This window comes from Mustela putorius, unplaced genomic scaffold (genome assembly GCF_011764305.1).
Source record: "Mustela putorius furo isolate JIRA1106 unplaced genomic scaffold, ASM1176430v1.1 tig00003869_pilon_pilon_pilon, whole genome shotgun sequence".
NCBI lineage: Eukaryota > Metazoa > Chordata > Mammalia > Carnivora > Mustelidae > Mustela > Mustela putorius.
This window is the reverse complement of record NW_025422021.1, coordinates 2,198,731-2,221,730: the sequence shown is the minus strand read 5'-3', so window position 1 is coordinate 2,221,730 and position 23,000 is coordinate 2,198,731.

Genomic DNA, 23,000 nt, shown 5'->3' with positions numbered 1-23,000 from the left:
CCTCTCTGCCTACTTGTGATCTGTCAAATAATAAATAAAATCTTAAAAAGAGAAAACATGGATAAATTTTCTTACTCAGTTGATCAGAGGTGATCTGAGGCAATGCGGACTTCGTGTATATCTATATTCCATCTAAGAATGTTGTAAAAGCAATACATCTTCTCACGAGGAGGAAAGATGCTCACTTGCATTCTCACTCATTCACACATACCCATATGTAAAATACCACACATAATTTCAGGGGTTTTAAAATTATATATTTTACTTATTTATTTATATTTTATCAACATTAATAACCTGTTAAACTCAGTTACTTAAAATATTTTTACTTAATCCTTTAGTACCTTAAAAACTCCAGGCAGAAAATATTTTTTAAAAATTTTCATCCAATATACTTATGTAGAAAATGGGTAGTGAGAAGAAAACCAGAGCTTGAAAGAACATGGAAGACTGGATTATTTGGCTTTTCCTCCTCTATCACAGGGAAACAGAATGAAATCTGGTTAAGAGGATGAAGTTTGGAGTCAGGCAGCTGGGATTCAAATCCTGGCTCCATGAAAGAGTTTTTTTTAATGACTTCAAGCTATTATACAAGTTGATCATGAAGAATGACTAGAAGAAGGAAGAAAACGTATGAAGGAGAGTAAAAATAGTTATTCCAGAGAGAAGATTTTATCCCAACTTAAGAATTTTCTAAGAAACAGAACCATGAGAATAGAATAGGCTGCTTTCTGAAGAACTAGCTTGACCTTGGGAGGTGGCCACTCGATGATGTAGTCATGTTTTCTTGGCAAGTGGGGTACTTAGAAAATTGCATTTGAATTATCACCTGCTAGGAATGTTGTTAGGAGGATTCTTGATTAATGGGAAGATGTACTAGATGAATTTTAAATCTTCCAATCCAAGGTTTTATTATTTGGGTTGTTTTTCTTGGTCTTGTATCGAAGTATAATTTGTCTGACTTACTCCATATTTTCTCAAAGCCCACGCAAGAAGTGTATATATTTACTAAAACCAAGTCAATATTACATGAACCAAACATAATTGCAGTCTCAGAAGTTCTTTATTGCTTTTACCAAGCTGCTCAGTTTACTTTGATTTCATTATTCATAAATTTTAGTGATCTTTGCATTTGCTTAGAGGAGAAAGATTTTGCTTGTTTATCCCTGAATCTTAGAAATGTAGAAGATAAATAATAAAAAGCATTGGGGCTTGACATACTTGTTGGTATTTGTGTTTGAACATAGATTTTTCTCTTAAAAATAAGTGAATTGTAACTTTTTTAAGGGATAGCATAATTATCAATTATTACAAACTTTTTAAAAAATTTTTTATTTTTTATAAACATATATTTTTATCCCCAGGGGTACAGGTCTGTGAATCGCCAGGTTTACACACTTCACAGCACTCACCAAAGCACATACCCTCCCCAATGTCCATAACCCCACCCCCCTTCTCTCAACCCCCCTCCCCCCAGCAACCCTCAGTTTGTTTTGTGAGATTAAGAGTCACTTATGGTTTGTCTCCCTCCCAATCCCATCTTGTTTCATTGATTCTTCTTCTACCCACTTAAGCCCCCATGTTGCATCACCACTTCCTCATATCAGGGAGATCATATGATAATTGTCTTTCTCTGCTTGACTTATTTCGCTAAGCATGATACGCTCTAGTTCCATCCATGTTGTTGCAAATGGCAAGATTTCATTTCTTTTGATGGCTGCATAGTATTCCATTGTGTATATATACCATATCTTCTTGATCCATTCATCTGTTGATGGACATCTAGGTTCTTTCCATAGTTTGGCTATTGTGGACATTGCTGCTATAAACATTCAGGTGCACGTGCCCCTTTGGATCACTATGTTTGTATCTTTAGGGTAAATACCCAGTAGTGCAATTGCTGGGTCATAGGGCAGTTCTATTTTCAACATTTTGAGGAACCTCCATGCTGTTTTCCAGAGTGGCTGCACCAGCTTGCATTCCCACCAACAGTGTAGGAGGGTTCCCCTTTCTCCGCATCCTCGCCAGCATCTGTCATTTCCTGACTTGTTGATTTTAGCCATTCTGACTGGTGTGAGCTGATCAATTATTACAAACCTTTATAAAAGTTTAGTTAATACTATCTTAACTGCTTCTAGCTTTTTAATTCTATACATACAATTTTTATAAATAAAAATTTCCCCAAAATGATCTAAATTATAATAAAGTCTATTATAATAAAGTCTATGGTTGCCACTCACATAACACCAGGAGTATTAATATTTATTATGGTATGTAAAACAATTGGGATAAGGTTGATTAGTATTTTTTGTAATGCAGTTGAAAAAACTTTTTAATAATTCTGCTATATAATGCCAGATATATGATATAGATCAAAAGATCCTAAAAACTAGTTATTTATTATTTGCTCATGTGAAGTTGACATTTCAATTGGTTGTCTTCAGTGTGTACTGTGTTAGTCACAGTATTTACAACCTAGTTCTCTTGCACCAGTTTAATTTTCAAGTGAAACAAACTTATGTATTTCTGACTAAAATTGATTCTTCTGTAATGGTCAATCATGACTTGATTTTCCATAGAGAGTCTCCTTATTTCTTGTTTCAGTCAAAAGCTACAAAGAGCTATTGACTAGAAAATGACTCGAGCTCCAAACTTGTAATGGAACAAGGGAGAACTTAAAGGAAAATATTGACAGAAAGAGGTGTTAGAAAATTCACACTTCTGTTGCTTTCATACTAGTGGTTTCCCAAAAAGGGTCTGTGTGCAATAGATAAGAAATTTGTGGAAGAGAAAAATAAGCATGACCTATATAAGTTGGTGACTTCACTGCTCTGCAGAAGTGATAATACTATCTTCCAGATCGGGTTATTTTAGGGGAAAGACTAACTGTGAAGATATTTTAATTTGAACTTTCTTTAGTTCTCATAGCTGTCTAACTAGTGGCACATAATAAATGATATAAAGAGATGCCTTTGGCTGACAAATTTTAAGTACTTAGATTTTTAATATAATGATATTGGCCTGATAGAAATCACTGTAACTTGTTAATGTCTTCTAAGTTAGGAAGGTCTAGGAATCTTTCCAGAAATGATCCATATGCATTATACTATGTTGGGTAAATACTAGAAATAGTCAAATGGGTCCACAGATCTATATATCTACATAGAACTAGCTTGTTAATTTGGAACACAAGCAAACTGATTTTTCATGACTCAATGAAAAGTCAAATATGTGCATTTTCAAATACCCAGAAACTATGGGCTTGGGTATACATGTGTATGTGTGTATATAAAAGAATATGTCCATATTTTATAGGGTAGATTTGAAACTAAAGATGACTCAGACTGTTTTTCAAAACTGCTTTATTATAGAACTCATATACCAGAAAATTTATGCTTTTTAGGTGTATAACTAACTGATAGTCACAGAACTATATAACTGTCACCACTGTCTGATTTCAGAACATTTCATCACCCATTAATAGGCATTACCCATTCCTCCTGCCTGAGGCCCTGGAAATTACTAATCTACTTTCTATTTCTGTGGATTTGCCTATTCTGAAAATTTCATATAAATGGAATTATACAATATATAGCCATTTTTGCCTGGCTTCTTTGATTTAGCCTAATGTCTTAAAAGTTAATCCATGTTATATAGCATGTATCAGTACTTAATTTCTTTTTATGACTGAATAATGCCACATTTATGGATATATAATTTTATTTTTTCATTCACCAGTTGATAGACATTTCAGTTGTTTCCATCTTCATGGATTCTGTTGCTATGAATGTTTATGAACAGGCTTTTATGTGGACACTTTGAATTATCTTGGGTATGTACCTAGGAGTAGAAGTGCTAGGTCAAAATTACTTTTTGTTCAACAATTTAAGTAACTGCCAAACTGTTTTCCGAAACATTTTTAGTGGTATATAAGGGTTCTAATTTCTCTAATTTCTCCACATCTTCACTAACACTGGTTATTCACTCTCTTTTGTAGTTAGCCATCCTAAGGGTTATAACAGTTTTTGTTTAGTTTTTGTTTTGCCTTTTGCTAGTGACTAATGATTTTTTTCTTCAATGTGCTCATTGAAGAAATGCCTATTTAAATATTTTGCCTAGGTTTTAATTTGGTCATTTGTTTTTGTAAGATCTGTGTTATAGGAGTTCTTTCTATTTTGTTGATAACAGTTTGTTACATGACAGGCTCTGAAAAAAAATCACTTACTTGAAAATGTCCTTTTGAAGCATAAAAGTTTTTAATTTTTTTTGAAACACATGATTCATTATCCTCAGTGCTCTGAGAATCAAATGACAAGCAATAATGGGTTTTTTTAAAGGCCGACATCTGAAAATGCTGACTGGGGCAGGAGGAAGGTAACAGGCTAGAACAGTGCTTTGCACGTAGTAAGCACTATGACATTTGTTCAACTGAAATGATTTGAAGTTGAAGATCATAATATATTTGAGACTTGATAAATCCAAGTTAAACTGAAGCTTTAAGCAATTCTTTTTGGCTGGCTTCTATTAAGTCACCTTGTTTTCTTATGACAAGCACCCCCATACTTTAAAAATCATTTTTAATCCATTTGTGTGGCTTTATTTGATATACGTAGTCTTATTCATGTACTGTCAAATATAGATTACAGTAAATTACACATTTTCTTACTGCTTATTTTTATTTGAAATACTGATAAGTCAGAAGGATTGAAATACTCTCATAAGATGGAAAAAAAAAAAAACAACCCTCAAGTGTTTAGTAGACACAGGTCAACTTCAAAACAATCTTAGTTTTCAACATATTTAAAACAAAGCTTATTTTAAAAAAATAAAATAGGGTAAATTTTTATGTATCTTTTTGGAATCTCAGTTTTTAGAATTAAGCAGTTTAAACCAATTAAAGCATAAGTGATGGTAGTACTGGAGCATCTTGGTATTTGAAGCATTTGTGGTCTTTGAAACTGACTTCATTTTGCTCTTTTTAAATGGGAACAGCATTATTGTGGAGAATTCTTAATTTTGACAGTGCTGAAAGACTGATCTTGTTTTGTACTTGAGATCATGCCTTACAGCCTGATATTTTCAAGGACTGCTCCTATGTGGAGATGCAGATATCAAACCCTTTAATGCTCAGCAAGGATTGGAGTGTTTTCACAGGTCACTGAGCCACATTCTCCCAATAGGTAATCTACTTTGGACATGTTTGCATTAAGCATGTGTTTTTCCAAGCCACCAGGGTTAGTATTTAGTGTGAGTATTGGAATTTTTGCAGTGAAATTGTAGTGGTTTGAAATAATACCAAAAACTAGACATTATTTAACAGGAAGAATTGGTTCAATAAGCATTTATTTAATCTCTAGTTTATACCAGGTCCTTTCATATAATGCACTCAAAAGATTTTTTTAATCTTCACATAGTCCTCAGCAAGACATTATTAAATCTGTCTTGCAGATGAAAAATTTGTGCCTGTGAGAGGTTAACTGATTTAGCCCAACTCCCATTTATGAGCATTGAACCTGAATGGAGGGGTTCCAAAGACACTCCTTTTTTCTTTCACATCATGCTTACTCCTGGTAAGGGAAGGAGTTAATATGTTTGCAAAAATACCTAATATACTCTGAGTGGTAAAAATGAAGGATCTAATCAGGGTGCTAAATCTTCAGTGTTGGCAACCTTGGTTCCACTTTCATGCTGCCCAGTCCAACAGTGTCTAGGACTCTAGTAGTTGAACTGCTTTACTTAGTAGGCAGAGCTGATTTCCTTCCATTGTCTGTGTTGCCCTTTGTCACTGATTCAATTCCAACAATTTCCCATGTTCACAGTTCCCAAATATTACACAAAAGTTCAAAGAGCCAATGACTAATAAATACTGGTCCTATATCACTCTTTTTCATGCAGTAGTGTCTCAGTGTTGGGTTTTAAATTTTGTTCAAATTGCTACAATTGTTTTCCTTGTGGTGCAAACTTTTAAGAGTAGGTCTTAAAACTTCCAAATACACATTATAATATTGAGGGGCACCATTTTATAGAAAACATCTCAAGAACTTAGAGCTGAAAGTTTGGACCTTTTGACCATCTTCATGAATTTTTCCCATTCCCCACCTCTGACAACAACCAATCTGTTCTCTGCATATGTTTGTTTTTTTGTCTTTTGTTTGTTTGTTTTTTTGAAGGAGTTCTTGATATGTTTTGGATATTAACTCTTTATCAGATAAGTGATTCGCAAATATTTTTCCCATTTAGTAGTTTGCTTCTTCATTAGGTCGATAGTTTCCATTCTGTATAGACGCTTTTGGTTTGATACTGTTTTTTTTTGCTTTTATTGCCTCTGCTTTTGGTGTCCTATCCCAGAAGTACTTGCTAATACCAATGACAAGGAGCTTACCACTTACCTTTTCTTCTGGTTTGATGTGCCATTCAATGCCTCTTTTTCTTATGGAATATTTATCCATGAATGTAAGTGGATATTAAAATCTGTTAATTTCTGTTTACATCTGTTAATGTTTGCTTTATGTATTTAGGTGGTCCTATGTTAGGTGCATAAATATTTATAATTATTAAATCCTTCTGTTGGATTGATCTTTTTATCATTGTCATCATTTAATGCCTTTCTTGGTCTTTTGTCAGAGTGTTTTTGTTTTTTTTTTTAAGATTTTATTTATTTATTTGACAGAGATCACAAGTAGGCAGAGAGGCAGGCAGAGAGAGAAGGGGAAGCAAGCTCCCTACTGAGCAGAGAGCTCCATGTGAAGCTCCATCCCAGGACCCTGAGATCATGACCTGAGCTGAAGGCAGAGGCTTAACCCACTAAGCCACCCAAGTGCCCCAAGTGTGTGCTATAAAGTCTATTTTGTCTGATACAAATATTACTACCCCAGCTTTCCCACCCCCACTTCTATATTCATAGAATATCTTTTTCCATCTCTTCACTTTCAGTCTGTATGTGTTTTTAGGTCTGTATGTGTTTTTAGGTGAGTCTCTTATAAGCAGCATATTCATGGTTTTGTTTGTTTTATCCATTCAGTCATACTGTGTCTTTTGATTGAAGCATTTAGACCATTTATACTTAAAGAATTTCTAGGTATATACTTAATACTTTTTTTTTTTTGAGCTTGTATCTCAAAAAAGCATGGTTTCTCTTTTTCTTTTTCTGCTTAATTGGGACAAGATGGCTATAGACAGCTAGAGTTGGGTATTTTCCCTCCCCAGTTCAGTTAGGCTCTGATAATACTCCAGCAGATGAGGCTCTAGGTAACTGGCTTCCCCTGAGGGCAGGCCTTGTTAAGAAAATCAGAGTGCTCTGGTGTATGTAACAATTTTCCTTTTCCCTTCTCCCTTCTGTTAGTAGGATGGGGGTTTTCTTCAGTATTTGTGAGAATCTGGTCATACCCCTGGAGCAAAATCTCAATGTTGTGGCTACCCCGCATATTATTGCTTCCTCCTTGAGTTTTTAACTCATACTTGTCCACACTGAGCTTCCACAATTTCACAGTAGCATTTCAAGTTTTCCTACCCTAGCAGTGATTCCTGTGGTGGCTTCTTCTTGTGAGTTTCTTTTCTGGTAAGTTGGTTCTCCCTTATATGCTCCTGTCCATCTCTAATCTCGGAGGCAGTGATTTTCCCGGAATCCCTCTCTTAGATTCTAGGAGAGTTGTTGATTTTTTATTCTGTTTAGCTTTTTACTTTATGTTAGGATGGAGTGGTGACTTCCAACCTCTTACATATCAGAAACTGGAAGTTCTTTTGTAATTTTTTTTTAAGATTTTATTTATTTATTTGACAGAAAGAGATCACAAGCAGGCAGAGAGGCAGGCAGACAGAGAGGAGGAAGCAGGCTCCCTGCTGAGCAGAGAGCCCGATGTGGGGCTCCATCCCAGGACTCTGAGATCACAACCTGAGCCGAAGGCAGTGGCTTAACCCACTGAGCCACCCAGGCGCCCCCTTTTGTAATGTTTAAAATTAGGAAGTGTGAGTCCTCCAGCTTCATTATTTTTATCAGGATTGTTGTGGCTACCTTTGGCCTTGACTTTGGATATGAATTTTAGAATCACCTTGTCAATTTTTACAAACAAGCCTGAAGGAAATTTTGATGAGAACTGTGTCGAATCTATAGATACATTTAGTGACTATTACCATCTTAATATAATTTGATTCATGAAAATGGGATATATTTCCATTTATTTAGGTCTTTAAGTCTTTAATACTTATTAATATTTTTCTGCCTTTACTGAGATGATGCTACTGATTGATTTTGCTAATGCCCAGCCTCGCTTCTTGAAATAAATACCATTTGGTTATCAAGTATAACTCTTTTAATGTTTATGGGTTTGGTTTACTAGTATTTTGTTGAGAATTGTGTTTATACTCATAAAACCTGTTGGTCTATAGTTTTATGGTGGTGTCTGTTGTTTATCAGTGTTATACTGGCCTCATAAAGTAAGTTGAGAAGTTTTCCTTTATCTTCTATTTTTTTGGAAGAATTTATGACAATTGTTATTGCTTCTCTAAGTGTTTGATAGACTACCAATAAAGTCATTTGGGACTGGGCTCTTCTTTGTGGGATGCTTTTATTAGTGTTGTTGTTATTACTATTATCTCAATTGCTTAATCTTTTTGCTTGTTAAAGGTCTATTGCGATTTTTTTTCCTCTTAAATCTGTTTCAGTACCTATGCCTTAGTAGCAAATTTTTTATTTCATCTAGGTTATCTAATGTTTTGGCATACAATATGTCATTGCATTTCCTTGTAGACCTTTTTATCTGTAATGTCAGTAGCAAAACCCTTCTTTCATTTCTCATTTTAGTAGTTTGAATCTTAAGCCTTATCTATACTTGGTATGTCTTCTCTTTGGTAGGTCTAATTAAATACTTGCCAGTTTTGTTCATCTTCTGAAGAATTAACTTTGGGTTTTCAGTTTTTCTATTCTCTACTTCACTTATTCTACTGGGATTTGTATTTTTTCTCTTGCTGTAGATTTAGTTTGCTTTGCTTTCTCTAGTTTCTTAAGATGAAAGTTTGCATTATTGATTTGAGATTTTCTTCAATAGCTGCAACTCAGTCATTTTTACTGCAACTAAAAGAAAGTGTCACAGAAACTTCCTGGTAGATCTGGAAAAAGTGTTACTCACACTAAATGATGGAATAGTTTGTCTTGGGCAATATGATTACATATGAAAACTACAAAATGTAAATATGGAAGCTTCTAAATCGGCACTATGCAAATCATAAAACTGGTTGATTACATTTGCTTCCACAATGCTCCTTTAGGTAATACAAATATAACTGAAAATTACCTGTTGTCTCCCTTACTATTTATGGTATTGGCAGTTTCACATTAAACCTACAGAAAAGAGGGGCACCTGGGTGGCTCAGTGGGTCAAGCCTCTGCCTTCAGCTCAGGTATCCCAGGGTCCTGGGATGGAGCCCCGCATCAGGTTCTCTGCTCAGTGAGAGCCTGCTTCCCCTTCTCTCTCTGCCTGCCTCTCTGCCTACTTGTGATCGCTGTCAAATAAATAAATAAAATCTTTAAATAAATAAATAAAACTACAGAAAAGAATGGTTTTTGAAAAATTACTTTAGTAGAGAAATCAGTCTGTTGGCCAACAAAGTTGAAATGATCCTAAGCATTTATTTTAAAACTCTTGCTCTTTTCATTGTTTAATCATTTTTTCCTGTTTAAAGATTTTTTTAAAATATTATGGAATCAGAGTATTAAAAATTGTGCAAGGGATTAGTATTTGAATATGTTGTTCTTCACATTTTTTCATATCATAGGTATAAGAAGTGTGAATGATATAGGAATAAAACTTACTGCATTAGCCATGACTTTAAATAGCCTCAATGTACATACTCAAATTTTTAATATTTAAATAACTGAAAGCATACTTTTCATAATCCAAGAAGACATTCTAGAACTTAGACTATAGTAATAAGAAGATGAAGTGTAATTTCTCAGGTATGATATATTTACCACATCAATATTATTTGAGAACCAAATATGGGATATCAATTAATGGAACAGAGGACAAATTTAATTATTTGCAAGTGAAATAGAATAGAAAAACAATGGTGTGCTTTTCAAATAGTCTTGATTTAAGCTCTAATAAAAGTAAAAAGAAGGGGGGGCACCTGGGTGGCTCAGCGGGTTGAAGCCTCTGCCTTCGGCTCAGGTCATGGTCCCGGGGTTCTGGGAACGAGCCCCACATCGGGCTCTTTGCTCAGCGGGGAGCCTGCTTCCTGCTCTCTCTCTCTCTCTACCTGCCTCTCCGCCTACTTGTGATTTCTGTCAAATTAATAAATAAAATCTTTGAAAAAAAAGAAACTAAAAAGAAGGGTATTTGTGGTCACATGACAATAAGTAAAGTGATCTTTCACATAGGAATGATAACAAATGTACAACAGTAAAATGCAGCCTCATCGATGTGTCAGTTTTGCAATCAAAAGATCGTTTTAAAAATGTGTTATCCTTTAATTTTTGACAGTGAAGATAGCACTGGCCTACTAAACTCTTAGTGAACTGCAAGATAACATACATTTATTATAAAGAAAAAGAGCTGATGAGTCTGTGCTTAATTCAGTAGCCAGAGCAAAAGTTTACTATTGCTGGTACTCTTTCAGATGAAGAGGAGGTAATCAATGGAAAAGAAGGCAGATTTGTATATAACACTATATGTGAAGTTTAAATCTTCATGAAACTACAGACAAAGGCCTACCACAGAATGTATATACTTTGATTTATATCTTTTTTTTTAAATTTGGGCATTTACAGCTACAAATTTTCTACTATGTTGAAAACAACAACTTTAGTTGTTGTCCCTTTGTTTGGCATGTTGTTTTTGTTCTTATTCTTATCTAGTTATTTTCTAATTTCCTTTGTGATTTCTTCTTTGACCCAATTATTTAGGCATATCTTATTTGATTTCCAAATATATGTGAAGTTCTCAAATTTCCTTTGGTTTTGATTTCTGATTTCATCCATGTGATCAGAGAACAGGTTTTGAGTGATTTCAAACATTTTAGGTGTATTGAGGCCTATTCTAATGGCCTAATAAAATGGTCTGTCCTAGAAAATGGCCCATGTGTGCTTGGGGAAAAAATGTGTATTTTGTTGCTGAAAGAGTGTTTCATAGAGTTCTGTTTTATTTGATTTACAGTGTCATTGGACTTGCCTATTCCTTGTTCCTTCTATTAAAACAATGTAATAGAATACTTATTGAAAGTGGGATATTGAAGTGTCTATTACTGTTGAATTGTCTATTTAATTCTATTTTTGTTTTATACATTCTGAGACTCTAGGTGCATATTTGGTTAAATTATGTCTCACTAGGTATTGACCCTTTTATCATTATGAAACAATACTTCTTGTCTATATTAATTTTTATCTTAAAGTATATTTTGTCTGATATTAATATAGCCATGTTAATTCTTTTCATTACTGTTGGCCTGGTATGCCTTTTTTCATCCTTATTTCAATTTATTTGTATGTGTGGTTTTCTTCTCTTTCTTTCTTTCTTTTTTTTGGTTTGGTTGTTTGGGGGGTTTTTTTTTGTATTTGTATTTGTTTTTGTTTTTTCTTTTTATACAGAGGGAGAGAGAAGTAGGGGAGAGGCAGAGGGAAGGAGAGAATCATAAGCAAGCTCCATGCCAGTGTGGAGCCTGATGCATGGGGCTTGATCTCACAATCATGAGATCATGAGCTGAGCCGAGATCAAGAGTTAGGTGCTTAACTGATTGAAGCACCCAGGCATGCCAAACTATTTGTCTTTTAAAGTTTCCTTTTTAACAACATATAGTTGAATAATACTGTTTTTTTTTATCTACTTTCCTAATTTGCTCTTTGATTTCTATATGCTTTTTAAAAAATCTGTTCTTACATGTTTTATGTTAAATATTTTCCAGTGCATCCTTTTAATGTCCTTGTTTTAAAAATTTTTTTCTTAGTGGTTGCCATAAGAGTTGTAATTAACATGTTCACTATAATCTAGTTAAAATTGATACCTGCCTTATAGCAATTTTATACATAAACTTTGCTTCAGTATGTCTATATTCCCTTTACCCTTTGTGCAGTTGTCATTTTCATACATTAGTTTTTTGCACATCTTTGTGCATTGCAAACATCAACAGTTTTATGATTGCTCTAGTTAGTTGCCATTAAATAAGGTAAGAAAATAAAACAAAAAATACACTTACTCTTTTGTCTGTACCTATATATTTAATTATCTATATATTTACCTTTTCCTATGTTCCTATTTTTTGTTGTAGCTTCAGGTTTCTTTCTAATGTCCTTTTATTTCAGCCTGAAAGTCTCCCTATATTTCTTGTGAGACAGGTATACTAGCAGTGAATTCTTAAATTTTTGTTCACCAACAAATATCTTAATTTCATTTTCGAAGGGTAGTTTTGCTTATACCAAATTCTTGGTTTCAGCATTTTGAAAATGTCATTCCACTGCCTTCTGGACCTTTAAAGTTTAAGATAAAATTTTTTTATTTTACTATAGGTCCTGTGTACAAGATTTGTCATGTCTTTTTTGTTGCATTTGTGATTTTCTTTGTCTTCAGCTTTTAAACATGTAACTATGATGCATATAAGTGTGGGTCTTTTTGACTTTTATTCTACTTCAAGTTGGAGTTTTTTGGATAGGTAAACTAATATTTTTAATCAAGTTTGTGGAGTTTTATTTTCAAGTATTCTTTATGCCCCTTTCTCTTTCTCCTCTTTTTTATGACTCTCATTTTCATGTTGTCCCACAAGTCTCTGAGTCTTTGTACATATTTCTTTGTTTCCTTTTTATACTTCAGACCAGAGTCTCAAGTGACCTGTCTTCAAGTTTGCTGATTCTTTCTTTTGCCATCTCCTATCTGTTGTTGATCCTCTTTAGTAGTTTTTATTTTAATCATTACTTTTTAATTCTAGTTTTCTATTTTTTTAAATGTATACCTCTTTATTGTTTCTGTTTGGTGAGACTATTTTCTCATATTTCTCTTCATTCTCTAGACATAATTTCCTTTGTTCCTAGAACATATTTAAAATAGTTGATTCAATGTGTTTGTCTATTAAGTCCAACATCTAGGCTTCCTTAGGAACAGTTTGTATTAACTTCCTCTGTGTATGGGATATACTTTACTGTCTCATTGCATGTCTAATAATTTTTCTGTTGTTGAAAACTGGACAGGTTTAATACATTTATTCCAGATATCAGATCCCTCCTTCACTAGTTATCTATTTGTTTGTCCTGAACTAATTTTACACAGTTGTCCCTGATTGTTTTAGCTAAATACCCCCAAAGAATGAGTTCTTCTCACTGAGCAAGTTCTAAGTCAGGTCAAATAAAAGTAAGTCCTGTGAGTACTGGTTTTCAGAGTACTGCCAGATTATTCAACTGACCATTCTCTGAGAATGGGACTGTTTAGGGAGCTCTATAATCTATTCTTCCCCAACAAGTGGCTGCTGGGCTGTTGGTTATCACAGTGGATTGGAAGGCTTTTAGACTTCATGTGGATTACAGAGATAGAGAAGATGAAAACAAGGCAAATTAAAGATATCACAAAGCAAAAACATAAACAGGAAACCTCACAAAGCTTACTGCTTTTACCAAGATGCAGCCAGTTTTCTTGAATAAATGCTCCCTGGATTATTGCAAACTATTGGTTAATTTTCAGAGTTCTAAGAGTTGATTTTGAGTTTCTTTTCTATTCTGATTGATTTTTTTTTGGAAAATTAGAGTTGGAGATCCTTACTCTACTATTCTAGAAATGCTTCCTTTCACAGACATTTCAAGTAAAAATATTATTTTTTAAAATGTGTCACAATATAGTAAATGCTGAATTTAAAATATTGCTCATACAATTGACTTGAAAACTTAGAGACCTAATAGACTATAACACACAGGAATTTGGTATATAATGAAAGTGACATTTCTAATCTGTGGAGGTTAATGAATTTTGTGATAACATTGAAACAGTCGGATACCTAACTATAAGAAAATAATACATTATTCTGATCTTACATTCTTTATCAAAAATAAAATATGTGCTTTGTACATACTAAAATGAAAAGTGAAACTATAAAAGTACTAGAAAACTATGGGATTTAAAAAAATATTTCTGGCATTAGAATACCTTTTTAGGAATGATCTCCCCAAAAACCAAACAACAACAGAACAACAAAAATCAGAACCCATAAAAGATTAGTAAATTTAGTTATCCATGCATAAATAAAAATCACCATAAATTCTAAAACTAGTACTAAATTAAATACTTTAATTCTAAAATTAATACTAAAAACAGTGGTTGTTCTCTGGAGTAACAAGTGAATGACTAGGGGATAAAGATGAGAATTACATGCTTTCCAGTAGAGATACTTTCATGCTTTTGAATGTTACATAAAATTGGCTACTGCCTATTTTCTTAAATAAAACAATTAAAAATTCATAAAATTTGCTATTTTTTGTCACTGTGCTATTTTGACTTTCTTCATATTGATTATATGTATGACAGCAATATTTTAAACATTTTCACATGATAGGATTATTTCAAGTTCAATTTTCCTCTTTTAATCTATTCAATCATATATCAGTTATAGGATCATATATAATGCATATATTTTTATATCACAAATATATTTTGTGTCATGTGTTCAAGTAAGGGACTTAAAAATATCCTTGTATACAGGGTATTTATCTTCATTTACATCTTTTTTTCCCTCCTCTTTCTCAGTAAACTTTAAAAAGGAACAGATAAGCTCTGTTGATCTACTGTATACCAGGAAGTATGAAAAATCTTCCCTCTAACAGGGAGGTGAGCAGTATGGTCTCTTGACTCAGATTAGTTTTTGTGAACTCATTTGAGTTCTTCAGAAATATCCTGGTGGTTCTTCCATGCCCACAGAGGGATGCATTTCTCCATTCCATTGGAAATTAAGTGTATCCTTATGACTTTGACCAATGAAATGTGAGAAAGTATATGTTATTCTGGTCAGAAGCTTCAGGTATCCTGTTCCCTTTTTCCTGCCTCACTGATAGTGGACACATGGCAAGACGGCAACTTCATTAACTAGGTCTCTGAATGACCACCAAGAGTATGCTATGCCTGCTGACATGTAGTATGAGTCAGAAATAGACTTTTAATATTTTAACCCACTGTAAATTGGAGGTGGTTTTCCCAGCATAACTTTGCCTATCCTGATGGATACAAGTTCAAATCTCAGTTCTTCTGATAAGTAGCTCTGTGACCTAAATGCAAGTTGGTCTGAAGCGGAAGACACAAAGTAGAATTATTTTATTTCACTGTCCTCTTTTATTAGAAAAATGAAATTGAGGCTCAAGACCATACAGCTACTTAGTGGATGAGCAAAGACTAAACGCCAGGCCTGTTCCCTCCCAATCCAGTGCTTTAATACCTATTAAAAGACATTTAGTGACCTTAGTAATGCCAAATAAGTGTCAGAATCTTTATTCTCAGCAAGATTGAGGCAAGATACTCTTCACTCATTTTTAGTGCTTCTGGAAGTTGACAATTAATCTAAGGCTACACAAGAACAGTGAGAATTGTCTATTTATCTCTGCATTTTATGATTCACTAACATTCAGGTTTTATGTTGAACAGTTATTAAGATGATTCTCAAATATATGTTTCCACTTGCTGTTGACAAAGTGAAATTTCAGTGTTGTCAGCTTGTGAAACTTCAAATCCTAGATGTCAGGCAATGCATCAAAACCTAATTCAAAAAAGACAGATATTGCTTCTTGTATCAAAATGTGTTTAAAACCATTACATACACTACAATTTTCTCCAAAGAGTTCAAATTACTCCTATTTCTAAAATGACATCTAGGGGTCATTCTGTTTTATCCAAAACACATATAAACTCTTGTAAATTTTTGCTTATTTAAAATACTAAAAATTAGACGAATTTAAATATGATACTTTGGTCATGATTTTAATTTTTGACTTGTACTTAATTGATGTGCTGTGGGCATTATATTTACTGCATTATATTTTGTCTGCTCCCACCTTAGGGTAAAATTTGCTTAAATATAGGAGGTATTATAAATGAATGCTTATTTTCAGTTAACTACAAACAGCATAGATATACTAATTCCAAAAATATAATGCTGAAAAATAAGTAAAATGACAAGAGCTTACAAAAATTGAGATTATACTTTCTTTTTTTTTTTTAAAGATTTTATTTATTTATTTGTCAGAGAGAGAGAGAGAGAGCAAGAGTGAGCACAGGCAGAGTGGCAGGCAGAGTCAGAGGGAGAAGCAGGCTCCCTGCGGAGCAAGGAGCCCGATGTGGGACTCGATCCCAGGACGCTGGGATCATGACCTGAGCCGAAGGCAGCTGCTTAACCAACTGAGCCACCCAGGCGTCCCGAGATTATACTTTCTAAGTGATTCCAGGCTGAATATGGAGACAAGTTCACTTAGTAATTTAATACTTGCATGGCTAATACTCCAAGCACTATTCTTGGCACTAGAATAGAGCTAAGAACAAAATATCAGCTCTGTTGTTATGAAGTTTATATAATAGTGGGATAAACAGATCCTATAAAAGTATATTAAATTAATTAATAATAAACACTAGGAAGAAAATTATAGAAGAGTATGGGGATAGAGAAGGGTTGTTTTTTTAATTGTCTCTTAGGAAATGGCATTTGGGTAGGGATATACATGAAGTGAGAGAATGAGCCATACTATTATCTGGAGGAAGATTGTTTTAGGAAGTAGTGAATATGAAGATCCTAAGGAGGAAGAATATTTGAAACTTGCAAAGGGACCAATGAAGTTTCATGAGCAAAACCAAAAATGACAGAAAATGGGAGGAAGATGATAGTCAAAGCCAGCTAAGGTAGGATCTAAGAGGCTGCAGTAAAGATTTAGGAATTTATTTTGAGTGTTAGAAACATACTGCAGGTTATCCAAGATCTGAGTGATAGGGCACAATTTCCATTTTAAAAAAGATTTTTCTTTTGCTACTATGGGGAAAAAAGACTACTGATCGACTAGAGTAGAAGTTCTCTTGGAGAACCAGGTAATGAACCCAAGAGAGAGATGGAGATCATTTGGGTTAGTTTGGAACAGGAAATTATTGGGATGTAGTTCTAACTGGATTCATAAGATGGAATGGAAGAAAAATTATGAGACATATGGAGGAATCAAGGGTGGCATCAAGGTTTTTACCTGAGAAATTGGATACTTTATGGCAATAACTGATGTTACAGGGACCTTAAGAAGAAGAAGTTTGACAATGGCAGATGAGAGAATCAAGGCTCAGTTTTGGATTTCCTAAGATGGAAGTGCCCATTAGACATCCTAGAACAGTATGAAGATTCAGAGGTAGAGTTTGCTCTGAAGATACAAATTTGGGAGTCATCAGCATTAGAATGTGGTCATTGGGATGGATGAGATAAGAATAAATGACACTGCAGAATTTTAGGGTTGGGGAGATGAACAGGGTCCAGTAAAGGGGACTGAGAAGTAGCAGCTATATGAGCAAGGAAAAAAATCAGGAGAATATGGTATGCCAAATTCCAGGTTTAAAAAAAAAAAAAAGATTTTTAAAGGAGGAAGTAGTGATGGGCTGTACTAAATGATGCTGAGAGTTTAAGAAGGTAAAGCAAGATCAGAAGTTTGGGAAGAAAGGAAGATTGGAAAGGGATAGGGTTAGAGAGGAGACTGGGGGCTTCCTTGGACAGATCGATAGCACGCTTTTATGATAAGAGAGAGAGGTTATGATGATGTGATGAGGGAGAGGAGAGGAAATAATTGCATGAGAAAATCTCTGGAGTAGGTAAACACAGGCCCCAGTATGTGAGGCAAGATGGCCTGTAAAGGACACAGTGAATCCTTAGTGTCAGCATGGAGGCAGAGTACACATGGCTACAGATGCTGGTGGGGCAGAATTTTCAGTGGCAGAAGCATAAAGAAGACCTCTTCCTCCTCCTATTATTTACTTATATATTTTTGGTGGAATTAGAAGAAAAATCATTAGCTTTGAGTAAACATTTTGACTTCCTCCTGAGATTTTTATTAAAGTTGGAATCATGTCTTCTCTATCTTCTTATCACACATCTGAACAAGTGTCTGGCACACATTAAATACTTCATGAATAACTATAAAACCAAATAATGTCTAAAATAACTTTAGTCTTCATCTTCACTTAATATGTAATTTCAACATACTTACATTTAGGTTTATTTCATTGGAGTAGAGTTAAGGGCAGAGTTTATGGAAGGTTGATGTTGAATATCTGACTCAAAGCCAGGACCTCTGCTGACATTTATTTTACTTTAGAAGTAGAGGAGAATTGATTGTCTCAGGGTAGTTACAGATTCTAGATAAGGAAAACATTCAGAGAAATATGCCCAAATAGCCAGTATTTATCTGTTTTACACTAAGACAAATGTTTAAGTGACTGAGAACATTGTCAATGATGGCCCTAACTCATAAAAATATATGAACAATTTTCCAGGTGAAAGATGATGGAGTCTGAAAATTTCAGCCATTTTGAAAAGAATCTCAAAAAAGAGTGAGTAATCATTGTATACATTTTTCTATGTTGACTTTTTTGAGTTCTCTAACAAAGATTTCTTAATCCACACTTGATATTTTGGTCTGGATAATCCTTTATTGTGGGGAAGATTGGAGGGACCTGTTCTTGGCATTGTAAGGTGTTTAGTGGTTGATTGGCATCAGTTCAGTAAATGGCAGTAGCACCTCTCTCCCAAATGTGACAATCAGCATCTCTAGACATTGACAAATGTCCTCAAAATGGGGCGGGGGATGATGGGCAGTTTAGGAGAGAGAATTGCCCAGGTTTGAGAACCACTACTAAAACACACAAAGACAACTTTCCTCGGGCTTTTGGCTGGTTTATTCTAGATATAGGTTATTTTTTCTGGTGTGTGTGTTGGGGGGGGTTGGCAGGGAAGGTCTTGACAGTTTTTATCTAATTAGCTTGTTGCTGTGAAGCTATTATCGTAGGAACGGCAATTGAGACTGTTAATTCTCATTTTGCATGCATAGAGTACCTTCATCCTGGGTACATTACAAAATATTTGAAGCTAAATACTCATCAGGAAGAAAGTGGTCAAAACTATCATGTGGAAAGGGATTGCAATTGCCAGAAATACACTTTCAGAACTCAGAACTATGACCAATGGTGCTAATTATAGAGAGACATTTTGATTTGCGATAAGGAAGATGGTTCTAATGATCAGCAGTCTAAAAATGAAAACAAGCTGCCCCAGAGTTCCCTTTCAATAGAGTCAATCTATCCAAAGACATATGGTAATATTTTGGGAATATTGCAGAGGGAATTAAAGCGCTGGTTGGATTTGAGGTCCTTTTCAATGTTGGGAGTTCAGAATGAGTGGGAGGGCCATGGAAACACCCACAATGAAGTTGCATCAGACAAAAGGAGAGAAGAAAAGGTAGGTGAGCAGTAATGGGAAGCAGTGAAATTAAATTAGTTTCTGATGTGTAAGATGTTTATCTGTGGGAGGTTAGTTCAGGGAGGATGAAGGTAGGTAAAACTGCATGAGCATCCTCATTTTTGAGATTCTCTGCACTCTAGACTTAAAACATGGGGCCATGCTTTGAGCTGTCTTGATGGTACCTCAGGACCCTACTTTAAATCCATCCCCACTCCTTTACGGCAGCTTCTACCACTCTCAAGAGTTAGCAGTATGGGCATAAGAATCCCTTTGAGTGCTTGTTAGGCACACATAGTTATAGGAACCACATGCAGAGATTCTGGTTCCTTAAAGCCTTTGTGAACTAGTGATTCTGCATTTTAAACAGGCACCCTTGAGTATTGCAGTGCAGCTGGGCCTTTGGACAACATTGTTTTGGAAGGTGTAGTTGAGTTTGCTTTCTGACTCCTACCCAAGCCCTGTAGATTTTGTAGTCTTTCTCAGGAAAGACAGATTTCAAGGAGAGTTAAACTACCTTAAGTATTGAACCTCTAATCTAGCCTTTACTGGTGGTATGATTTTCCCAGAGTTAAGCTAGAACCCAAAGAAATGGAAAAATATATTCTTTCTATATTTTGTTTTTTAAAAATAATATATTCTTTTATATATTTTTTTGATCTGATGTGTTTCTTTGGGCATAGAGGAGGGGAAAAAAAAACAGAAACCAGAGTTTATTTTCTGGTAATAAAAAAATATTTCTGATACTCTCCCTCCTGAGTCTATAAATTTCCAAACTCAAAAAGGCTGATAGTACTAAAAGAAATAAGTCAGTTTAATTTTAAAAATAATTTAAAAAATAAGTCCGTGTAATTACCTGCAGTCCCACTGAGGCACTAATGACATAGCATCTCCCTAGCTGGGTTCCTCAATGATAGTCTCATTTGAAAGAAATTTCTGGTGAATCCACCAGAGTGTCAACTAAATTGGAGTGATTAGAGGTTTATGTCATAGTTTAACAACTTAGACCAACACCAGCACGTCTTCTATTTTTATATTCCTGGAGTGGACAATTTCTTATGTCTTAGGCAATGTGAGTTTGATACCCAGGTATTATCAGAAGACTCCAATGGAGAAAGCATCTCTAGATATAGTCCTTCTGTGGTTTCACGCCCAGTGATTCTGAACTGTGATCATTGACTTGTGATCATTTTCCTGTCTGTGACCCTCCCTGTATCTCCATTAGAATTTCAACTTTGTTACCCTGTTTTCCTGATTAAACTTAATTTTGACCTTACACCCTGATCGTTGATCAAGCTTGAAGAGCTGTAACCTATCACTGAACTAGACTTAACATACTTTTGTGATACAAATGGAAAAAGTGAATACAGTTACTGTCTCTTATTTTCATATATCATTGATTCAGAGACAGACTTACCACGAGGCTAATTAAGCTTCAGCTCTAGGGCTCTTATTTGCTTGGGCCTTTTCTAGGACTGTAGTGGCCTTGGTAGTGTTTGTATATGGCCATATGGTTTTATAATATTGGCAAAGAAAGATATTTTGACATCTACCCCTTTCAGACTGTTGACTCCTTCCACTAGAATGCTCCTAAATCCATTCCCTCTTGTATGACAGTGTCTTTGTGACTATGGAAATTTTGGAAATGTAGATGAGATGTAGAGTCATGAATACATTTAGTTTGGATAGACGTATTTTTATTGTTTGTAGTTGAGGGTATGTATTTGAGATATAGTTACATCCATGACTCAAGATGGCACTAGCTTCTAGAAGTTACCCATTGAACCAACATACCTGGCACTGTGTCAGGAAGGTGCAGGTCCTATCACAATATGAGCAGGTCCCACAGAAGCTGTCATAGTACTTATGTGGGTGGCTTAGGATAAATAAAATTAGATGTGCAGAGCCAGAAGCAGTCTGTGGTAAATTTTTCCAAACAGCAGATGTGTAAAATTGGAAACAGAAGATTCAGTTCTCATTGACATCAAATCTAAACAGAAGTTCTTTCCTGTCAGGAATACTCTCAGTAATGAATACATACAATCACAAATGTACTATGCATATAATATTTCAAAGAGATCACAAAATTTATTAGAATCCCTGATAAGAGAGCATAAATCTGAAACAGCAAACAAAGAATACATCTAAATATGAAGGACCATGTTTTATACACTTCTATTATAAATAATAAAAAACATTACAATCAGCTATGCTAGAGGAAAGGCTAAATTGTCATTGTGCTTTCTCTATGGAAATAACAAAATGATGGCTATCTAAAAGGGTAATAAAAGAGTATATATACAGAAAAAAAATTTGGAAAAATGTCTTTAACTTCTATGTCAAGCACTTACAGCATTTTCCTGAAACTTGTATGCTTGTGTTGTCAGGTTTTTTTTAACTTGTAATTTATTATTATTTCTTTCCTTAGTCTAAATATATTTGTATTTTATACTAAATTATGTACTTATAATTTTATATTCTTTTTCTAAAAGAGGTATCCAAACTGTAAGGCTTTAGTCAAAACCTAGATATGTTTTCTGGTTGTATTTTCTGACAATTTTCTGACTTAGTTTCTTATAAAGTAAAAACTGCTTGCTCACCCCTGAATGGTACTTGTGCTGCTAATAAATATTAGCCATGGAGAAAATCTAGATGCCTCAGGAATTTTCTGAAAACAATCATTTCAAATGTCCTTCTCTAAAGTTCCACCAAGACTAGGATTTGAGTGCCACAGGAAATTGTGGCATTTGCGTTAATAATTGTGTATGAAATTTCATTTATATAGGGCTTTATAGTTGATGGACATTTTTATTTACTTTGTATCACTAGATACTCAAAACAACCTGCAGAATACCACAAAATCAGTCAAGTATGGAGCACTTCTAGAATCTTGGTTCCTAGCCTAAGGTGGTGATTTCCACCATAATAAATAGCAAGGGGCACACTGAAATTTTGAACAAATCTGCCAGTTTTAGTGACAAAGTGTTAAATCCTTTCCAAATGGTATCAAGTAGATCTACTTCTCATGTCAAGTGTGATCCACTTCTCTGGCGTAGATACCAATTACTGTGAATCTCTGACATTATGTCTATAATCATGACTGGGAGGAATCTGTTGACATTTTATAGGTGAAATCAAGATTGTATGATTTTGCCTTAGATCACTGAGAAGCATAAAAACACATGTAAATAAATACTTCATGGGGAGAAGATGATGCTGTATAATGTTTTATAGCATTAGAATGTCTTCCCTGTTGAATCCTTCAGTTGCTTGTGGGAATGCCTGTGTCTATGAGAACAAGATGGAGGTGAAGGGATGAAATGGAGGAACAGAATATTCATGGTATACCAGGCCCCTAACAATGTCTCGGACCTTTAATATCCTTCTGCTTTCCAAATCACATAGTAATTCTTTTGCAGTGTGTTGATTATCCTTGGTCATGGAGATTTTGCATAGCATTGTCACCTGATAGTAGCCCCCTCATCTTTCCCCATCTTCCCTGGGGAGCTATCTCTCCGTGCACTTTTTTTTTTTTTTTTGGCACACTTGAAGGCAGTTGATAGTATTGA